At 46.4% G+C, this 20,493-nt stretch overlaps 1 long non-coding RNA gene across 1 annotated transcript; it reads right to left on the bottom strand.

Moving 5' to 3' along the window:
• Positions 1 to 284: 284 nt before the first annotated feature.
• Positions 285 to 18,266, bottom strand: LOC149365371 (uncharacterized). The gene is made up of 5 exons (XR_016291014.1): positions 18,142 to 18,266; positions 7,364 to 7,477; positions 5,187 to 5,322; positions 2,952 to 3,068; positions 285 to 439 (listed from the first exon to the last, which is right to left on the bottom strand). It is a non-coding gene; the product is annotated as an uncharacterized LOC149365371 (long non-coding RNA).
• Positions 18,267 to 20,493: the final 2,227 nt, after the last annotated feature.

Here is a 20,493-nt window from a genome sequence, read left to right as displayed (position 1 = left end):
CGCAATGCGGCCAGTGCTGCGGCAGTAGTGTCCCGAAATGGGACATAGCGCAGACGATTGCAATTCCGTGCTCAAAGGCAGCTTCATTGCTTGATATACGCGGACGATCGATGCAAAACAGAAATCCACATTCATACGGTATCACATTCGCACGGAATCTGATTCACTACAGCGGCGAACATTTCCTTGTGATCGGCGATTGAACACCGTGCCGTAGTCCGCGATGATTTCGTGTAAAGGGCACCTGCTGTACCGGAATGCGAATCACCGGAGGTAAAAGGACGATGTCTTTAATGACAGTTGGGTATTCCTGATTGCAGCAGCATCGATCAGTGATCAGTTCTTGGAGCATAGTGAGGACACTCTGCGGGAGGAACCGGGACTCGATTCCGCGGCTTGACTTCTAGCACCTCGCTCCACTTCCTGTCCTTTCTAATACCTGTGCGAGAGGGAAAGGGAATGCAGAGAACATAAATGACGAGTTGAGCAGTTCGGGTGCGTTAATGCAGTACACTGATGTTCTTTTTTAAAAACTTCTATAAGTTCGTTTCGCGTCGACGAATTGCTGGAATAACTCTCGGTTCAACACCGGGTCACCGAGTTTGCACGAATCATCCAATCGACCTCATCAAGGTTAACGTTCGTAGAACGATACATTGCCATCCACGTTTTCGTTTCATGGGGCTTGGCAGAATTCGACGGGTTTCTCTGCGATTAGGTACTCTCGCGCCACCCGGAGTGCAATAATTTTAAGGAACGAGCACCTCAAACAAAGTGCTAATTCACTACTAAATACGTACTAATTAAAAGGTTCGGGCCCAAGGGGTTTTCTTTCAAACAATTCAACATCCTCCCGCAACGCCCGTGGAGGTGCCGTGTTTTGGGAGAAAAAAGTTCGTCTCACGGTCAAGTAATTCCGTTCAGGTTAAACGTGTATATAGCTGTGGGTAGAGTATTTGTCGATTATCTGGCTTTTGCGTCCGACACCACCAAAAAAAACGACGCTACACCGGCGCTCACGATACCGCTAAACACTCGTCATGTCCGCGGTTATCAGCGTCGAACTTCATATCTCGCTATTACGTCGGCGCGGCACGGCGCATGCTCCGTTTCCGCCCCTCACGTATTAGCATCTGCTTGCCGCCCGAAGAACCTGTGCCGCACGGTAGCCGAGTGGGTAAAGTGTGGGGCTCGCACTCGCGAAGACCCTGGATCGAATCCCAGCGCCTGCAGCGCTTATGCCAGCGATCGCAGCGGTGCGGGGACTGGTATTTCTTCCAGGGTCGTTCCGGGCGATTTGTGCCCGGCTGTACGCTCGGCCGCCGTGCGTGGTGGACAAGGCGAGGTAGTGTGTCTTTTGAGACACATTATCTCACCTCGCTGTCCCCCGGGTATCCAAAGGGCGGATGCCCGACGCTGCTCCCCGGTATGGTTCCCTGGGAGGTATGGCTGCGTTCTTTTTTATTATTACGTAATATCGATGCGTGTTATAAGGGGATTATTCAGTTCACGTGCAACAATAGGAACACCAGAACACACGAATATGGACACGAGACGCATCGGAACAGTTTTTTTTTTTCAAAGAATCTACTTTTATAATCTTATGTCCTATAAGTAAAGTAAAGGTTCTCTATGACCTTTTTTTTATAGGACAAGATTACAAAAGTACATTCTTTGAAAAAAAAACCGTTCCAGAGTGCCTGGTGTCAATGCGTGTGTGCTGGTTCCATAGGAACATTAGCAGACACAAATATGAACACCAGGCACACCAGAACTTTTTTTTTTTAAAGATGGAACTTTTATATCCACATGTCCTATAAAAAAGTTTCTATAGAATGTCTGGTTAATTTTCGCCTGATATACGGTACTGCATACATGAGGGTACAAACTTTTCTTTATATGACATACGGATATAAAATACCTTCCTTTAAAAAATACAGTTCTGGATTGCCTGGTGTCCATGTTTACGCCTGCTTATGTTGCTGTTGCTGCACGAGAACTGACCATTCATCCCCATTATATGATGGAGTGGAAATTGATAATTTGAAGAAGTGAAAATTAACCAGACGTCCTAAATGCGCCGCGTAATATTTTCGATACAAACGTTTTTGTTTTATGGGACATACGGATATAAAACTACCTTCTTTAAAAAAAATTCTCCCAAGGTGCCTGGTGTCCACAGCTATATGGACATCAGGTAGTCCGGAACTTTTTAAGAAAGTACTTTTCTATCCGTATATCCTACAAAAAAATATTTGTACACCGAAAACTTTACACAGCGTCTTTGAACGTCTGTTTAATTTTCAGGTGCGGCTGTCATATTAGCTACCATAATCATAAAACCAGCCGATGAACTGAGGAACCATCTGAAAAACTACGCATTTTAACTACCATTGGGGGAAGTACAGTAGCATGCTGTGATATTCCATGCAGTTTGGAGATATCTTTCGCCCCATACTGGCGTGAGCCAATTGCGAAGCCTTTGCGTATTGGAACATCGTTCCCTTGTTTCACTATAATTATCAGGTTCATTCTGTCGTCAAACGGTGATTGCTCAGGCACGGTAACCCTCGATATAAAAGCGAGGCATCTGTTTTAGTGTTTCTTTTCACATTTCCTCGCATCGCTGCGCTGCGAGTTTCCAGAATGCTCCTATACCGAAAACTCAGTTCCGCAAACATGGAGGACTTAGTTTGCAGCTCACACTGACGAATTTGATTGGTCCGAATTGATTGGACGAATTTGATTGGTACGATTTGATTTGAGTGATACTGAAAACGGTTGGCTTGTGATAGGTCGTAAATATTAGGGCTACAACTGTAACTATAGTGAGCGCACTACTTCTGACATCCAAGAAAATTTCACTTTCCGCAGTCCTGCTGCTACTCGCCCAGCTGTCCGCGCTCGGGCTGCGGCATTCTCGCGTAGGTTGAAATTAGTGATGGGCTCACCGTGGGCCTGTCCGAGGGGACTGTGAGCTCTGTTGTCCAAAGCTTCATTTGGAGCTGCGTGGAGAACACGTCCGGCACCTCCAGTCACCCAATGCCGTGCTCAAGTACAGTCCTGACCTGCACAAATTCATTAGAGGGGCTTGAAGAAGCAGCCTCTTGGCAGTCGTGACATCCCAAGCTCCCACAGCACCCGGTTAGCGCAGTGCCAGTTACGGCATATTCCTGCTACAGCTGTGTCGGCGCAACTATCCAGTAGCAGAAGCGCGGATAGCGTCGTCGCTTGGTGTATACGATCGCTCGTGGCTAGAGTCTGCTGCGTTAGAATATGTCGTATGTAGTTATTCCGACCTGTGAAGCAAGACGCCGAGGTACTACTTGGCTCAGAACAGTTGCAATATTGCTTCGGTGTGTACCTGCACCGTGTGCTCCCGTGTGACATGCCGTGTGTGCCTCTTACGAGTTGTGGTAGCCTTTTCAAAGGATACCAAACTTCCGAAGGCATGGGTCCGTGCGGCGCAGCCATCAAGATCAACATAGACACCTTCAACACATAGACACATAGAGCGATTGTCGACAGCGGCTACAAGACTGGTCTCGCGCACTGCTGCAAACCTTCGGCACATCATGGAAACGAGAGAGCCTCAAACCTGATACTGGGCCTTTCGTGTTCTCAAGAAGGGGGCAAGCGAGCGAGAATCAGCGATGTGTTTTAGATGAGCAGATAGAAATAAGTGCGCGCTACTTCATCCCATAGTGGTAAACAAGCTGCTGCAGGATGTGTAAGAGACATGGGGCCGCAGTTTCCAGCGCGCTGCACAAAGCTACTGCAGTGACATTCTCAGCTGCTTTCCTCCTCTTTTATTCGATAAATATCGCATACTTTAACGTGCTCTAATCTCCACATTCATTTTAATGACAGGATGACAAGACTAGGTTTGGGAAAGGAAGAACGAACCAATGTGTTTTCCAAATGAAGGATTTTTACTACCTATATCTTGTTTCTCTGAACAAAGCTTTCTAACACTTCATTCCTCCCGTGATTCAAGCCTTTGAATAGATGCTGCAAGACCGTATGAGCCAAGCAAGAGAAGAAGCATCAGCGCCTGCATTCGTGTGACAGTGTTTTCCTGCTGGCATGCACAGAAATAAACAGAAGTATGTGCTGCATTTTGTCGTTCTCTCGGTTAGTATGTTTACTGGTGCAGTTCCCGCTGCCCATGGTTGCGGAAGCAGTAATGCTTCAATTGTAACTACTCTATTTCCTGTACGTCCCGATTCAGGCAGTACAGCTAAAACGGAGGGTGCTTTGTATGCAGGCATAGCTTGCAGCGGTGCTTTCTACTTTTGGTTGCTCTTCGCAGCAGTCCTTGGCTGTGTCGGGGTAGACTAGGCGTGACGGCGGTTAGTGAGGAATGATTTCACGGTTGGCGTACATAGTTTCTTTGGCGTTGAGAGCGAAGGCGGCGGGTAGACTCCCTCGTCCTTGTTGTCAAGTGTTCGGGTGTAGTAGTTTGGTTTGATTTATGGGGTTTAACGCCCCAAAGCGACTCAGGCTATGAGAGACGCCGTAGTGAAGGGCTCCGGAAATTTCGACCACCTGGGGTTCTTTAACGTGCACTGACATCGCACAGTACACGGCCCTCTAGAATTTCTCCTCCAAAGAAATTCCAGCCGCCGCGGCCGGGATCGAACCCGCGTCTTTCGGGTCAGCAGCCGAGCACCATAACCACTGAGCCACCGCGGCGGCTGGTGTAGTAGTGGGCGGTGGTGTTAAAGTGCACAGCAACCCAGAGGAGGGTAATTTGTCGGGTGAGGGGGAGGGGCACTTAGCAGAATATGGTGGGAAGGTGCGTGAATCTGCCGTGCTGCTAAACTGTGTATATGGATGATTTGGAAACTGATCGGATATAATCGGCTTTGGTTTGCACAATGGTTAAGACAATGACCTAATCTGCCTCGACTGGGTGCGGGACCCGGTATACGGTGAGTCTCGAGCAGGGTTGCACGTTCCCGTTCACGACTGCTATTACACACGCTTCCCGACTGCTTCATTCTACAGCGTCGACGTACGCCAGTTTTTCTGGAGAGCGATACTGTAAAGCTTTTTTCTCCCTCCTTTCTGCGAGCATTATCACGCTTTGGGTGAGTATATTTGGGAATTTGTTGGTATTGATCGCGTTCGCGGGACTTACAGCGACCCTGTAAAAGGTGCAAGACCCGGTCTGCCCAGCTCACCTATCAGGTAGCAGAGCCCCCTCCATTTCCTTGGTCTTTTTTCCCACGTACAGGGCTGGCGCTGGCCACCCTGCTGCGGTTTCCCATAGAGCTGCTATCGTGCTGGTACTACGTTGGCTGATCTCTGGTTTTCGACCTGCACTGCCGAGACGTGGAGGAATCCTTGACGGGATGCTTGCAATATGTGATCATTATTTTGGCATGCGGCCGGCCATTGGGTTACAATACTGCCCTGCTCTAGTACAGCTTGTAGTCGTGTGCACACTCCCCAAGTTTTTGAATCTGCCCACGGAAACTCGCTCTTCTCCCGGTGGTGACCCACTAGTTCGCTTTCTCAGTTCGTGCGCATCTCCAAAGCGATTCATTTGTTCTAGCAAAGTGTGCAGCTACAAGAGCACAGCGGTCGATGAACACGGAACGATGAAAATAGAAACGAGAAGAGTATAGTACCAGGTGCTTTGTCTAAGATGTATATAATTTTTAAAAATAAGCTTGCCAACTTAAAACAGCACATTTTTCGCACAGTATTCACATCTGTTTAGTGCATCACAGTACACCTATGACGTTGTAAGCTGGATAACTAAAACTGAGTAGTCACCTTTATAACAATTACTGTTAGGCTCCTTATTTAGTGAAAGGCGTGTAGCCAACCGTAAATAATATCCATTGTTTTCGAAAACACCATTAAACTCGTCGCTGTGGCCGAACGAATTCGGTCTACATCGGCCAAAATACATGGGCTTTCGAGAGGCTTGCAAGGAAAGCAGTCCATAGAGGGCAGGTAGCTCTTCTAAATCACAAAAATTGTTGGGCTATACATCACAGCGCTAAACAACGAAGACAGCAGAGGAGAGGGCTACAGCGTAACTAGGATTTCAAAATTCGAAAACAGATGTGGATAATACTTACAGGGGGGCTACACTCCACAAAATAAATGAAGGGACTGGCAGTAATAATTATAATTTGGTTAGTATTATTTAACCAGCCTACTAGTTAGCACGTCTGAGCTATATATTGATGCGCTACACCAATGAGAGTCCTATTTGGAAAAATAAGTAAAAAAGTATACTTTTGAAAAGTGCAGAACTTTTGATTCTGTTAGACGTCCGAAAGATACCCAAACTATGAGGGACACCGTACTGAAAGGAAAGGCTCTGGAAATTTCGACCACCCGGGGTTCTTTAACGCGCACTGACAGCGCACTATACACCGGCCTCTGGAATTTCGCCTCCATCGAAGTTCTACTGCCGAAAGGGGAAATACCAATGGGAGCGCCAAGAACGTAATGGCAGATTGAGGCTGCCTAAATGAATGTCTTTTTCTGAATAGTTATGTTCCTACACTTCATACGCCGTTTCCAACCGCATTACCTTTTGTCTCAATCAACAAGGAATTCTTTCTCCGCTGAAAGAACCTGGGAACGAAAGTATATGAGACTGATTGCAGCGAAGAACGTTTCCACGGGGCGGTCAATGTCCACGAACAAGTCCGTACAAGGGAAGAGAACCTAAAAGACAGGGTGTAACCTGCTACCAGCTTTCATTGTATAGGATGTAAGAAGCAGCTAAACTGACGAACCCCGGGCTTTACATCTTACAAACTAGGCGTTGCAAAAATCCTTTGAGAAAGTACACCAGCCCGTTGGATTGCCATATTTCTAGCAGTTTCGAAATGCCTTTCGCTCCATACTCGCGTAAGCCAATTGGGAAGACTGCGCGTCACGTGAGTACTCGACGCGAAACCGCGTTCCTTTCTTTCCCTATAATTACCAGGATCATACTGTCATCGAAAGCTCATCGCTTAGACATGGTAACCTTCGAAATAAAAGCTAGGCATCTGTTTTAGTGTTTCTTTTCACATCTCCCAGCATCATGGGACTGCAAGATGTGAAACACAGTTCAGCAATCATGCAGCACTCAATTCGGATCTCCGACTGACAAGCATGACTGGTCCTTTAATAAACCAAAAATGGGTGCCTTGTGAGAGTTCATAAGCAACATGGCTACAACACAAGTGTGACATTACGGGGAGAGTGCACATACTCTAGGCATCCAAGAAAATTTCGCTTTCCATCGTTGTGCAGCTACTTGCCTTGCTGTCCGTGCTCGTGCTGCTGCTACAAACCATTTATCTGACACTCACATTCTCACATAGGCTGAAATGTGTGATGTGCTCACCGCATTCCTGTCCTCGGGAACGGTGAGTCATGCCTTCCAAAGCTTCACGTGCAGCTGCGTGGAGCACACGTCCTGCACGTCCAGTCACCAACGCCGCGCTCACGTCACCAACGCCTGCACACATTTGTTACAGGGCTTGAAATAGGGTCTTCGTAGCCATCCCGCCAAATGTTTCCAGGACAGCAGATTAGCTCGGCGCGCCCCTGCTACAGCTGCCTCGGTGCGTCTTTCCAGTAGCGCAGATAGCATACGGTGCATACGATTCCTTGCGGCTTGAGTCTATAGCATTTGGAAAACTAAAAAAAAATGTTGCAACAGCGCGTTAGTGCGTGCCTCGATTGTGCGATTCCATGTGACACGCCGTGTGTTCCTCTGACGAGCTTTTATACCAATCTCCAGAGGACATCCATGGGTCCGTGCTACGCAGACATCACGATTTACATGAATATTTTCCGAGCGCGAGTGTCATTGCTCAGACCATTTCATCGACAGCGGCTACAAGACTAGCCTAGCACGGTGCTGGACTCTCTGGATTACACTGAAACGACAACGCTTCTGAACTGATGTTGCGGCTTCATTGATCTCAAGGAAGAACATCGGAAGCTATCGCACTAGCAATATCCAAGAATAGCGAGGCAACGATTATGAACGATTCACAAGCAGCGGTACGCATATATCAGTGGTCGCGTGGCCGTGTTGGAAAATTTTGGAAACTTCTAATCCCCCGAATTCACGGATATTTTTGACTCCAAGGCACCGCTCAACAGCCTGCAATGAGGCGGCCAACACAGCTGTTCGAGCTCTCCTCTAAACATCTGGCACGCAGCGTTTCTCATACTTACTAAGCTATGCAAAAATTACGAAGTACAAAACGGTCAGAAGAAGAAAACATCCCCTTCCTCAAAAATCATTAGCAAATATGAAGAGAACATAACCAGGAGAATACAAACTAATACTCTGCCCACAACCTCCCACAAGCCTACAATATTTGCGGCCTGTCTCGCTAACGCCCACAATTTGCAAGATTTGTGTAAAGCTGACTGCCACGCGCCTATCACAGTGGTTAGACAATTAACAAAAATACCATGTTGACAAACGGGGTTCCGTACAAGCCATGGCCCTGCAACTGGGTTGGCTATAATGGCTGAAGAGGTCATACATGTGTCGCCTCGTAGCCAACTTGCACGCAGTGTGGTGGCTGCCGACGTGGCTAAGGCAAACGACAATGTGTCATATGCCACAATCCTTGAAGACTTGAAACATATGGACATTCCCCTACAGATCATAAAAGCGGTACACAATCTGTTTAAGGACAGGACGTTTTCTGTCCTGAAAAACGGACAACATATCAATAATGACACCTGAAACAGAGGCGTGCCACAAGGTTCAGTTTCAGCACATTTGTTATTTAATATCGCACTCATACTATTGGCGTGAAATTTTGCTTAAATATTGGAGGCGCAGTTTACTATTTGCGCAGTCAGTATCACAATTTGGACCCGTGGTGATTGAGAAGAGGTCCGCCTCGCGTGCAAGAGGACCGGGGCTCGAATCCCGTGCCCACGCTATTATCCACCGTGTTTAAACAAGAAAAAAGAAAAAAAAGTACCGACGATTACGTTACTTCCTAATGCGAAATTTGAGCGCAGCAAAAAGCTGTTTCACCTTTTCGATAGATTGAGGCAAAGAAATCGAGCAACACATGTATGCGCTATCACAGAGTTTTTTTTTATTTTTCACACGTATTCCTTTAACAAAGATTCCACTAGCAGTTCTTGACAGTCATGAATGAAGCTTTGTGGTCGGAGAAATAGACTGATATATGTTCGACTTGGTACACCAATGCTTGATTCTCAAAAACGAGATCTATACAAGTGCCTCGCGAGGTTGTCACAGCCGTGGGACGCGTTACGAGCGAGAGGAACGGGATGTTCTCCCGCATAAGTGTTAGGAAATTGCTGTTTGTCTTTATGTCAACATTAAAGTCCCCCACTACTAACATCGGTGTGGATCGATGGACGGTTAATGCGAGTTGCAGGAAGTGCACGACGTCTTTCGTGAGTGCGGTAGGGGCGAAGTAGGCAGCTACTACCAGCAAGCCGTTGGGCAACTTTGCGGCGCACAGTTCGCCAAGATCATGTGACGTGCCAAACATTTCGACTGGTATTGCAGAGAGACCTGTGCGCAAGTAGATAGCGACTCCCGCCGCTCTGTTGTGGTCTCTGCGAGCACCACAGCAGTATAGGAAATCTATGATTTCGAGAGGCTCTTCGGGATCCATCCAGGTTTCAGCAAAGCAAAGTACAGAGGAATGGCGCAGAATGTGATCGTGGTGTACGTCCTTGGCATGTGCGGCAAGGGCACGTCCTTGGCATGTGCGGCATGTGCGGCAATGTGGTTGTGAATGATGAATCAAGTGCTGCCAGCGAATGACGCGTCCATTGGCTGTCTGCGTGTGTTACTGATGTGTGGTTAACAAGTTAAGCTTCGCCTGTAAGAGTGGAACGCGACAGCGTCTTGCAACGCTGCCAGGGAGTCCACAGAACGCCATCGCCAATTCGGCTGTACGCCTTGCTGGACGGTAAATTTATTTTTTGAGGAAAGGAAATGTATCTCTCTCGCATATCTGGGTGGACACCTGCACCTCGCCGTAAGGGGAAGGGGGAAGATGGGAGTGAACGAAGACGCCGTATTAGCTAGACGCGCCTTTGTTCATTCCAAACCATTCAGCTGGCATTACGGAGTGGCTAGCGTGCTCGTATCGCACTCCGGAGACCCTGGTTCGATTCCCCAACTCGACCAATTTCGTTCTCGGTTTTATAGATTTATGCGGTCTAACTAGAAATGTTAATTAGGCTATTTCATATTTACATTATTGCATTTCTATCCATCGTGTTCTGTCATTAACCTGTCAATTGTTGGAACTGTCTAGGATGTTCGACACAACGTATATGAAACGAGCAACGTCTTGCTGAGTGGGGAAGTGCGTGGTGGTGGTGGGAACGCGGCTTCGTACTTATCTGTTTTTTTTTCAGCAGCGTCTCCTTCCGCGGACGCTGTTGTCGCTGCGGCGCGCGTCTTTCTTTTCTTTTCTTCTGACCTCTTCATTGTCCTCTATATTAATTAGGCTAATTGATTAATTAAGCAATTAACTAAACTCAGTCCAACATAGTTGCAGCATCACTATACGATCCCTTTGATTGGTTGCATGGTTACTAGCCAAAGTACAATTGGCCCCATTTGAAATTCGCGCACTGTGACGTCACGAGCATTTCGACCAATTGAAAAGCATGACATTGGGGGCGGAGCTGGTTACGAGGCCGACGCCGACGCCGACGCCGACGCGAAACCCAGGAACGGACGCCAAAGAGCTGCGCTCTAAAAAAATCCCCATGGCAATGAAGTTGCATAGCCAGGCCTGGGGTGCGGCCTTATATTGGTGACCAAGACAGACAACGCACTCCTTCACAATAAAAGAATTTGGCCACCTGGTGTAGTCCATCCGCTAACGACCAAACAGGAGCAGGAAGTGGACGTGGAAGAGCCATTATGGTGAGAAATGAAATAGTCCTCATACAGTGCGCTCACCCTGCGATCGTAGAGGATGTCGAGGTGCTCTGTAAGGTCCTTTGTAGCGACTACAGAATGGCAAGGCCTCGTATAAGCTCAGATTTGTAGAGGCAACGGAGGAAAGTAGTGAAGCGGAAGTTCATTAAAGGGTTAGCGGTAAGAGGGAAAGTAGAGGAATCCAGGATTTCGCCACAGAACATATTTCCCGCTTTAGCTGAAGAAGACGACCGTAATGTTTAAACAATGAACGATAATCTCAAAGCTATCGTTACGGAGTTCGTCGTATAAGTAGGTGGTAGGATGGTCCAAAGGAACCGGCAAGCTATCTAAAGAGACGAAAGATCTGATTAAGAAACGCCAAAGACTGAGAGCGACTAACTCCACAGACATTATAGAACTAGCAGATCTATCGAAGTTAATATAAGCGCAAGGTGGCCGACATTAGCAAGTTAAATATGGAGAGACACGAGCATGCCCTAAATGATGGAGGTAGCATAAAAGTGGAGATGAGAAAACATCTTCATCAACCTAACTACGCACATTGCAGGGCAAAGGCTTCTGCCATGTCTCTTCAATTAACCCTGTCCTTCGCCAGTTGCAGCCACCTATCCCCACAAACTTCTTAATCTCATACCCCCACCTAACTTTTTGCCGCCCCCTCCTACGCTTGCCTTCTCTTGGAACCCACTCCGTTACCCTTAAGGGCCAGCGGTTATCTTGCCTTCGCATTACTTGCCCTTCCTCTTGGTTTCGACCCGGATATCATTAACTCGCGTTTGTTCCCTCGCAATGCACCCGCTTCCAATCTCTTAACGTTACTCCTATCATTTTTCTTTCCATAGCTCGCTGCGTTGTCCTTAACTTAAGCTGAACCCTCTTTGTTAGCCTCCACGATTCTGCACCATAGGTGAGTACTGGTAAGATACAGCTGTTGTATGCTTTTCTCTTGAAGGATATTGGTAAACAGCCATTCATGATCTGAGAGAACCTGCCATATGCGCTCCACCCCATTCTTATTATTCTAGTTATTTCCGTCACATGATCCGGATCGGCTGTCATTGCATGCTCTCTTACTATTTCCAGCACCTCGACACCAATTGCGAAGTACTGTTCCTTTGCTAGACTGCAGAATGTTACTTTGATTTTCTGCATGTTAATTTTTAGCCCCACCGTTCTGCTCTGCCTGCCTAACTCATTGATCATGCTTTGCAGTTCATGTCCTGAGTGAGCAAGGCAATGTCACCAGCGAATCACAGATTACTCACGTATTCATTAACTTTCATACCCAACTGTTCCCATTTCCGGCCACGGAATACCTCCTGTAAGCAGCCGGTGAATAGCATAGATGAGATCGTGTTTCCCTGCCCCAGACCATTCCTCAATGGAATTTTATGGCTGACTTTATGGAGAACTATGGTAACCGTGCAGCTGTTATAAATATCTTCAATATTTTCACATAAAACTCTTCTACACCCTGATTCCACAATGCCTGCATGACTGCTGAGGTTTCTACCGAGTCAAATGCTTTCTCGTAACCAATGAACGCTGTATATAGGGGCTGGTTGTATTGTGCGCGTTTCTCTATCACCTGATTGATAGCATGAATATGGTCTATTGTCGAGTATCCTTTACGAATCCCTGCCTCATCATTTGGTTGATTGAAGTCCAAGGCTGTCCTGAGCCTATTAGCGATCACCTTAGTAAATTTCTTATAGGCAACAGACAATAAGCTGATCGATCTGTAATTCTTCAAGTCCTTGACGTCTCCTTTCTTATGAATGAATATAATGCTGGCGTTCTTCCAAGCTCCTGGTATGCTCGAGGTCACAAGGCACCGCGTATACAGGGTGGCTAGTCTTTCAAGCAGAATCTCTCCTTTATCCTACAAGAAATCTGTTGTTATCTGATACTCACCAGCTGCTTTTCTCCTTTACATTGCTCCTAAGGCTTTCTTTACGTCCTGCTTCGTTACTGGCGGGATGCCCCATTGCTATGCTCCGCTGCCTCTCTGAGTAACATTCTGATTACAATCGCTACTGCATAGGAGGAGGAGGATATAGAAGAGGAAAGGCAGGGAGGTTAACCGAAATAGTAATCGGTTTGCTACCCTACACGGGGGAAGGGGGTGAGGGGATAAAAAAAAGAAAGAGAAAGGAGAGTAACAGAAAATTGAAGTCACTATAAAACGTCACTGTTCGTTAAAGTCACAGCCTATCGTGCAGGCCAGAAGTTCTCAAGAAGCGGAGCAGTGCCTTGCAGGCCTTCTCCGCCGACGACCGCCGCGGCCAGGGGCCGAGAATCTTCATTTCCGTGAAAGGGCGTGTATCTAGGCGCTCCAGCGCACGGCTGAGAGACTGCCTTTCGGTGGTGTAGGCAGGGCAGTCACAAAGAATGTGGGTTATGGTCTCGTCTTGCCCGCAGATGGAACATGCAGGACTATCAGCCATACCGATTAAGAATGAGTAGTGATTGGTGAACGCTTCGGCTTCTTTATCTTATCCATATTGCTAATTATATTGCCCTCCTTGTGTCTTATCCCATACATCTGGTTTTTACCTACGCCTAGCTTTCTCTTCACTGCGTTTAGGCTGCCTGCAATATTTAGAGCACGCTCGATTTCCTCCATGCTAAACTTCCTGATGTCGGCTACCATGCGCTTATTTATTAACTTTGATAGCTCTGCTAGTTCTATTTTATCTGTAGAGTTAGACGGCCACAAGATTTGGTGTTTCTTCCACCCTTTTCGCCTTTCGTCTATCTTAGGAGACCTTTCGACTCCTTAGATAGCTTGCTGTCATGCTGTCGAACCATTCTACCGGATACTTCAACGTCGCACTCCGTAGCGATAGATGTGAAATTATCGTTAATTGTTTCAACATTATGGTCGTCTTTCTCAGTTAAAGCGGAATATCTGTTCTGCAGCGAAATCCTGAATCCCTCCCTACCGCTCCCTACGTTCCCTCCTACCGCTACCTCATTAATGGGCTGGTGCTTCACTAGTTCCCTGCTTACCATCTTCAAATCTAAGCTAATACAAGACCTTCCAATCTGTGGTCGCTACAACGGACCTTTCTGAGGACCTCCACATCCTCTACGATGCGAGACTGAGCGCATATTATGGACTATTTTATTGCTAGTCTCAGCATTGGGGCTCTTCCACGTCCACTTCCTGTTTTCTCGTTTGCGGAAGGAGGTATTCATGATCCATAAATTATTTCTATCTGCGAACTCTCCTAATAACTCTCCCAAGCTATTCCTCGCACCTATGCCATAGTCACCTACCGCCTTGTTTCCAGCCTGCCTATTGCCTTCCTTCGCATTGAAGTCGCCCATCAGTACAGTGTACTGTGATTTTGCTTTGTTCATTTCCGATTCCACGTCTCCATAAGAGCTTTCAACTATCGGGTCACCATGGCTAGATGTAGGCGCGTAGCACCACCTTCAGCTTCAGCTTGCACCACCTTCAGCTTGAACATCTTATTAAGCCTAATTACGATAGCTGCCACCCTCTCGTTAATACTAAACAACTCCTCTATGTTGCCATCTGTATCATAATTGATGAGGAATCCCAGACCTAGTTCTCGTCTGTCCGCTAATCCACGACAGCACCTTTCATGCTCACCCTTTATTACTATATACGCCTCATCGGTCCCCCTATCCTCACTAAGCCCTATTCAGGCCGCCATTGGAAGCAGAATCTCGCAACGTTTAACGTTTGAACCTTATCCAGTGAGGCTAGCTGAGCAGTGCTGTTAGCAGCAACAAATTGGTATTTAATGTTACCGTGTACCTGAAAAAATTGATCTAGTATAACCTAGGGCTACGCGTCTCTTGCGGAGCATACAGAACATCTCCCATAGCCAGCCTCTATGTAGAAACAAATGAACTTCTTGAAGTTAGAATAACCGCTCCGACTAGTTCATATATTCCTAAAATACAATCTGTACCCAAATACATCTGCTATCCAATTCTAACGAACTGTGCTTCCAGAATAATATTCAACAACAAACTGCAAGCTACAAGGTCATTGCTCTTGCGATTTGAAGATATGTGCCAATATCTCGGCGTACTGGACGCATTACTTGGTGTAACAAAAAGACGAGATCCACTACCTCCGTGGTACAATTTCCCTGCAATATGTCGTGTCACTCTTACACCATTCCACAAAAAACAAACTCCACAAGAACACGCCATATAGGAATTCCTTGCACTCGAGGTAAAATAAAGGGGGGTTGCGGATGTTGCTCTGACGGCTCGAAAACAAAAGTTCGCGTTGGCAGCACAGCATTATTAAGGAATTGCGACGAAACGCCGCGACTTTCACAGTTTTCATCCATCTTCACTGCCCAATGTCATGCAGTCACCGTTTGCATCGAAGAAACAGTAAACGACAACCTCACAAACAGCATTGTTACAAAAGACCATAGGAGCATACTGCGGGGGAGGTAAAGTAAGGGGGAGGGTTCGTGGATTTTGCTCTGATGGTTCGAAAACAAATGATCGCGTTGGCAGCACAGCATTATTAGTGAACTGCGACGAAACACTACGACTTTCACAGTTTGCATGCATCTTTACTGCCGAATGTTACGCAGTCATCGTTTGCATCGAAGAAATAGTAAACGACAACCTCACAAACAGCATTGTTACAAAAGGCCATAGGAGCCTACTGCGGGGGAGCAGTGGGGATTAAGGCCCCTCCCCCTCCTGTAGACTGAGCGATGGGGTCAAGGGTTAGCACATCTTTTGCTACAGACTGGCACATTCACACGGGCGAGGGGGAGTTGCCGTGAGCGATGTCGCTGCTTTAGCACATTAAGGAACAGTGAAGTCTACTAAATCCACCTTCTTTAAAGTAACCCTCCTGAACATTATGACAACTAATCCAAACGCTTCTGGAACATAATGATACTTGGAAACACTAATAAAGCGTCGTTTTTGCACCCACCGCGGAATCTGCTCCCGACCACCTCTGTTCTACTGTACTAAATGATACTTCCGTAGAGTCGTTTGCTTCTTCATCCAATCTCATTCAATATCCCGATCTCAAACTGTGCGATCATTTCGCGATCAACTCACCATGCTCGACTCGCAAGGAATCATACCGATTATCGATTTGAAACTAACATGTTCTAGCGGAACTGATGGTATAAATGGCAAATTTATACGGAACGCTGAAGAGTATAGTTCAATCATCATGAAATGCATACTCTCACAATCGTATCATCATGGTGTACTACTGAAGACTGCAATGCTGCTGGTCATGCCAGCACATAAAGCCGGAGATAAACATAATCCCTCTAACCATTGACCAACATCTTTGAGATCAATAGCATGCAAAACAGTGATATATATATATTTGCACATCTTGTTAATTTTCAGGAAGATAACAATTTCGTCTCTCTAACTGAGCATGGCTTCCAAAAATTTCTGTTGTGACATTCAACTACTTTCCTTCACTTACGACTTCTACTTCTATTTGGACTCAGCTTTTGAACTTACTGCATCTTTCTTGGCTTTGGTAAAGCATTCGATCCGGCTAATAACTATAACATTAACCGCTATTACATTAACTAAGTGTGCTGAACATTGCCCCTGCAGTTCTTCACTGGATCCTTGTATTTGCTTCTTGTCTTGAATTTGTCAGCATACTCTTATTTCCCTACTGCACCACTTGATTATTCGGTATCAATTTCGAGACCTCCACTAGTTCAATTATGTCTATGGAGTTTGACGACCTTATTCTTTGGCGTTTCTTAATCAGATATTTAGTCTCCTGAAATAGCTTCCCGGTATCCTGTCAAACCATCCTACCACCTACTTCTACGGCGCACTACGTAATGCTATCTGTGAGATGATCGTTCATTGTTTCACCATTACGGTCGTCATCTTGAGTTAAAGCAGAAAATCTGTTCTGCAGCAAAATCCTGAACACCTCTACGTTCCCTCTTAATGCTAACTCGTTAATAGACTTTCGATTCATTACTTTACTCCGTTCCCTTTCAAATCTAAGCTAATAGGGTACCTAACCATTCTGTGGTCGCTACAATAGACCTTTCCGAGGACCTCCACATCCTCTACGATGCCAGGGTGGCCGAACAGTATGAAGTCTATTTCATACCTAGTGTCAGCATTGGGGCTCTTCCATGTCCACTTCCTGTTGGCTCGTTTGCGGGAGAAGGTATTCATGATCCGCAAATTATTTCTATCTGCGAACTCTACTAATAACTCTCCATTACAATCCCTAGAACCTACGCCGCAGTAATCTACCGCCAGGTCTCAAGCTTCCGTCTTGCCTGCCTTCGCATTAAGTAGCCCATCAGTACAGTGTACTGTGATTTCACTTTGGTCATTACCGATTCCACGTCTTCATGGAAGCTTTCAGCGATCTGGTTGTCATGGCTTGATGTAGGCGCGTAGGCCTGCACCACCTTCAGCTTCTACCTCTTATGAAGCCTAACTACGATAGCTGCCACCCTCTCGTTAATACTATAAAACTCCTATGCTGCCAGCCACATCATGATTGATCAGGAATCCCACGCCTAGTTCTCGTCTCTCTGCTAATCCACGATAACACAGTACATGGCCACCCCTTAGGACTTTATACGCCTCATCTGTACTCCTAACCTCACGAAGCCCTGTAACATCCCATTTAATACCCGCTAATTTTTCTAACAGCACTGCTAAACTAGCCTCACTGGATAAAGTTCTTGCGTTAACTGTTAATGCGTTCAGTTTCCAATGGCGACCTGTCCGGAGCCAATGACTCTTAGCACCATCCGCTGCGTCACTGGTCTGACCGCCGCCTTGGTCAGTTGCTCCGCAGCCGCTGGGGACTGAGGGCCGATGGTGAATTGGGTTGGTCAAAGTAGCTTGCGGCCAAGTACGACACCAGGCTGGCCGAATCCTGCTCTGGTGAGGAAGTGCGTCCTCGGTTCTAGTCACCGAGATCAGGCCACACCCCAGACCTGGTTGTACAGTTCCATAGACACATGGAGTGTCCTCTTTCTAAAAAAAAACGCGGTGGAGAATTGTGAACACCGGTGGCCCAGGGAGGGGGGCCACCGGCCCTACGCCTTGCTAGGGCTAAGGCTCAGCGCGAGGCCCGGAGATCCAGCGTCGGGAAAAACGCGGCCAAAAAAGGCCAGTGCCCCAGAAAAGGGAGCTGGCGAGGACACGACAGCGCGCGGGAGTGCGATGAAACGGCCCACCTCTGACTACCAGCGCCGTACGCCGGACAAACCGAGTGTTTTCCAGGCGAGGGCAGGCGCCGCGGCCGACCACAGCAGGGCAATGGGTGGACAATCCCAAGTGGAAGAAACGGCTGAAATACCACCGACCGGCCGCAGGAACAAGCAGCCGTGACCGCAGGAACAGCCAGGACCGCCGAAGCATGCGTTGAAATACAAAGATGGCAATGTCATTAGCAATATGGATAAGATGGTTAAAGTAGGCGAGGAGTTCTACACAAACCTATACAGTAGCTAACGTAATCAGAATGTTAAGGAGAGAGGCAGCAGAGCACAGCAGAGGGACACTCCGTCAGTAACGAAGGAGGTAGTAAAGAAAGCCTTAGGACCAATGCAAAGTAGGAAAGCAGGTGGTGAGGATAAGGTAACAGCAGATTTTTTTTAAGGACGGAGGAGTGAGTGTGCTAGAAAAACTAGCCACCCTGTATGCGCAATACCCTGTGATCTCGACCGTACGAGAATCTTGGAAGAAGGCTAACGTTATCTTAATTCATAAGAAAGGAGACGTCAAGGACTTGAAGAATTACAGACCGATCAGCTTACTGTCCTTTGCCTACAGGGTATTTATTGAGGTAATCGCTAATAGAGTCAGGTCAACTTTAGTCTTTAATTAACCAAATGATCAGGCAGGCTTCTGTAAAGGATGCTCGACAATAAACCATATTCAAGCTTTCAATCAGATGATAGAGAAATGCGCAGAATATAAACGACCCCTACTATAGCCTTCGTTGATTAGAAGAAAGCATTTGACTGAGTGAAAACATCAGCTGTCATGCAGGCATTGCGAAATCTGTGTGTGGATGAGAGTGCTATGTGCAAATATTGCAAGATATCTATAACGACTGCACAGCTACAATAGTCCTCCATGAAGTCAGCAATAAAGTTCCAATCAGGAAGGGTGTCAGTCAGGGAGAGACGGTCTCGCCAGTGCCCTTCACCGCCTGTTTACGGGAGGCGTTCCGAGGACAGAATTGGGAATAGTTGGGAATAAGAGCTAATGGAGAATACCTAGGTAATCTGCGATCCGCTGATATTTCAGGATATTTTTAACGGATTTGGCGAGGTAGCTGGTAAGGACCATGAGTCTATAACTGCTAGGAGAGGTTGGCGGCTTCCCGGGTTTAACATTTAACAAACGGTACAATATTAGCTTTTCTCCAGGCTTCGTGTATTTTCTACGATGCCCAAACTTTGTTAAAGATTCTTTAAAGTGCCTCTAGGGCAGCCAGGGAAAGATTGACCAGCATTTCATGTTAGATTTGATCGGGTCCTAGAGCAGTTTTTTTGCCGGCAGAGAGTACTCTACTGATTTTCCGGAGAATAACTAATCTATTGTATTCTTCGTTAGTATCTGCACTGCTTAAGAGTCTTTGCTTTTCGGCTATATTTTTGTACTTTAGAAATGACTGGGTATTATGAGACGAACTAGAAACTGCAGCGAAGTGCTCCCCTAGTATGTCTGCCGGTTCCCTTGTACTTGTTTGTGTACCAGGTATTGTCAAAAACCGGAATTATGAATGATGAGAAGCTGGAATTTAATTTTAACCGCTCCAATATTTTTTTATGTGATTTTACTGTTCATGAATGAGACGTAACTCTGCCATGATACTTTCTCGGCACTCCGACCGGCGTACCGAGCTTTAGTTCTTGCCTTTTAAAATTTACGAGGTTCTCTTGTGTGGGGTACCTGCGAAAAATACCAAGGTGTTTATTTTATCGCTTTCTTGCATCGTTACAATCTTGTGTCCTCCACTCTGGGATTTTTCTGCACCATTCCCGAAAACTTCGGAATAGCTAAGTGTGCGGCAGCTACGGTATAATTCTGTGAACATTTCATTCATCTCATTGGCGTCAAGAATTTTGTAAAACTATTTTTTCTAATGTGGCTTCTGCTCTAAAAAGTTGCCAGTCTGCTAAAGAAAGCTTCCAACGACGCGGTTATGTTGGGATGACTCTCGGTGGAGGTGTTAAACTGATTAATATGGGGAGGTGATCGCTGCCATGTGGATTGTCAATTACATCCAATTTAAAATCGCTAGAAACAAAGGTCGAAGTAAAAGATATATCTAAACAGCTCATTTTCTCTGTGGATGGGGAGCAGTATGTGGTTTTACTGAAGTTAAACAGAAAAATATTATTGCTCAGAATAAAATCCTCTATAATTTGACCTCGGGTGTCCGTGTTTCCACACCCCCCAGTTGGAAGCATGTGTGCTAAAATTGCCAACTACCAAATAAGGCTATCGTAGCTGCTCTATAATATCTTCTAAGTCATGCATTGTTACTGTTAGGTGAGGGTCAAGATATATACAAC

This window comes from Amblyomma mixtum, chromosome 1, assembly GCF_055824585.1.
Source record: "Amblyomma mixtum isolate Tamu chromosome 1, ASM5582458v1, whole genome shotgun sequence".
Lineage (NCBI taxonomy): Eukaryota > Metazoa > Arthropoda > Arachnida > Ixodida > Ixodidae > Amblyomma > Amblyomma mixtum.
The sequence above is the reverse complement of the archived record's forward strand: the minus strand, read 5'-3'. Positions and strand labels throughout refer to the sequence as shown.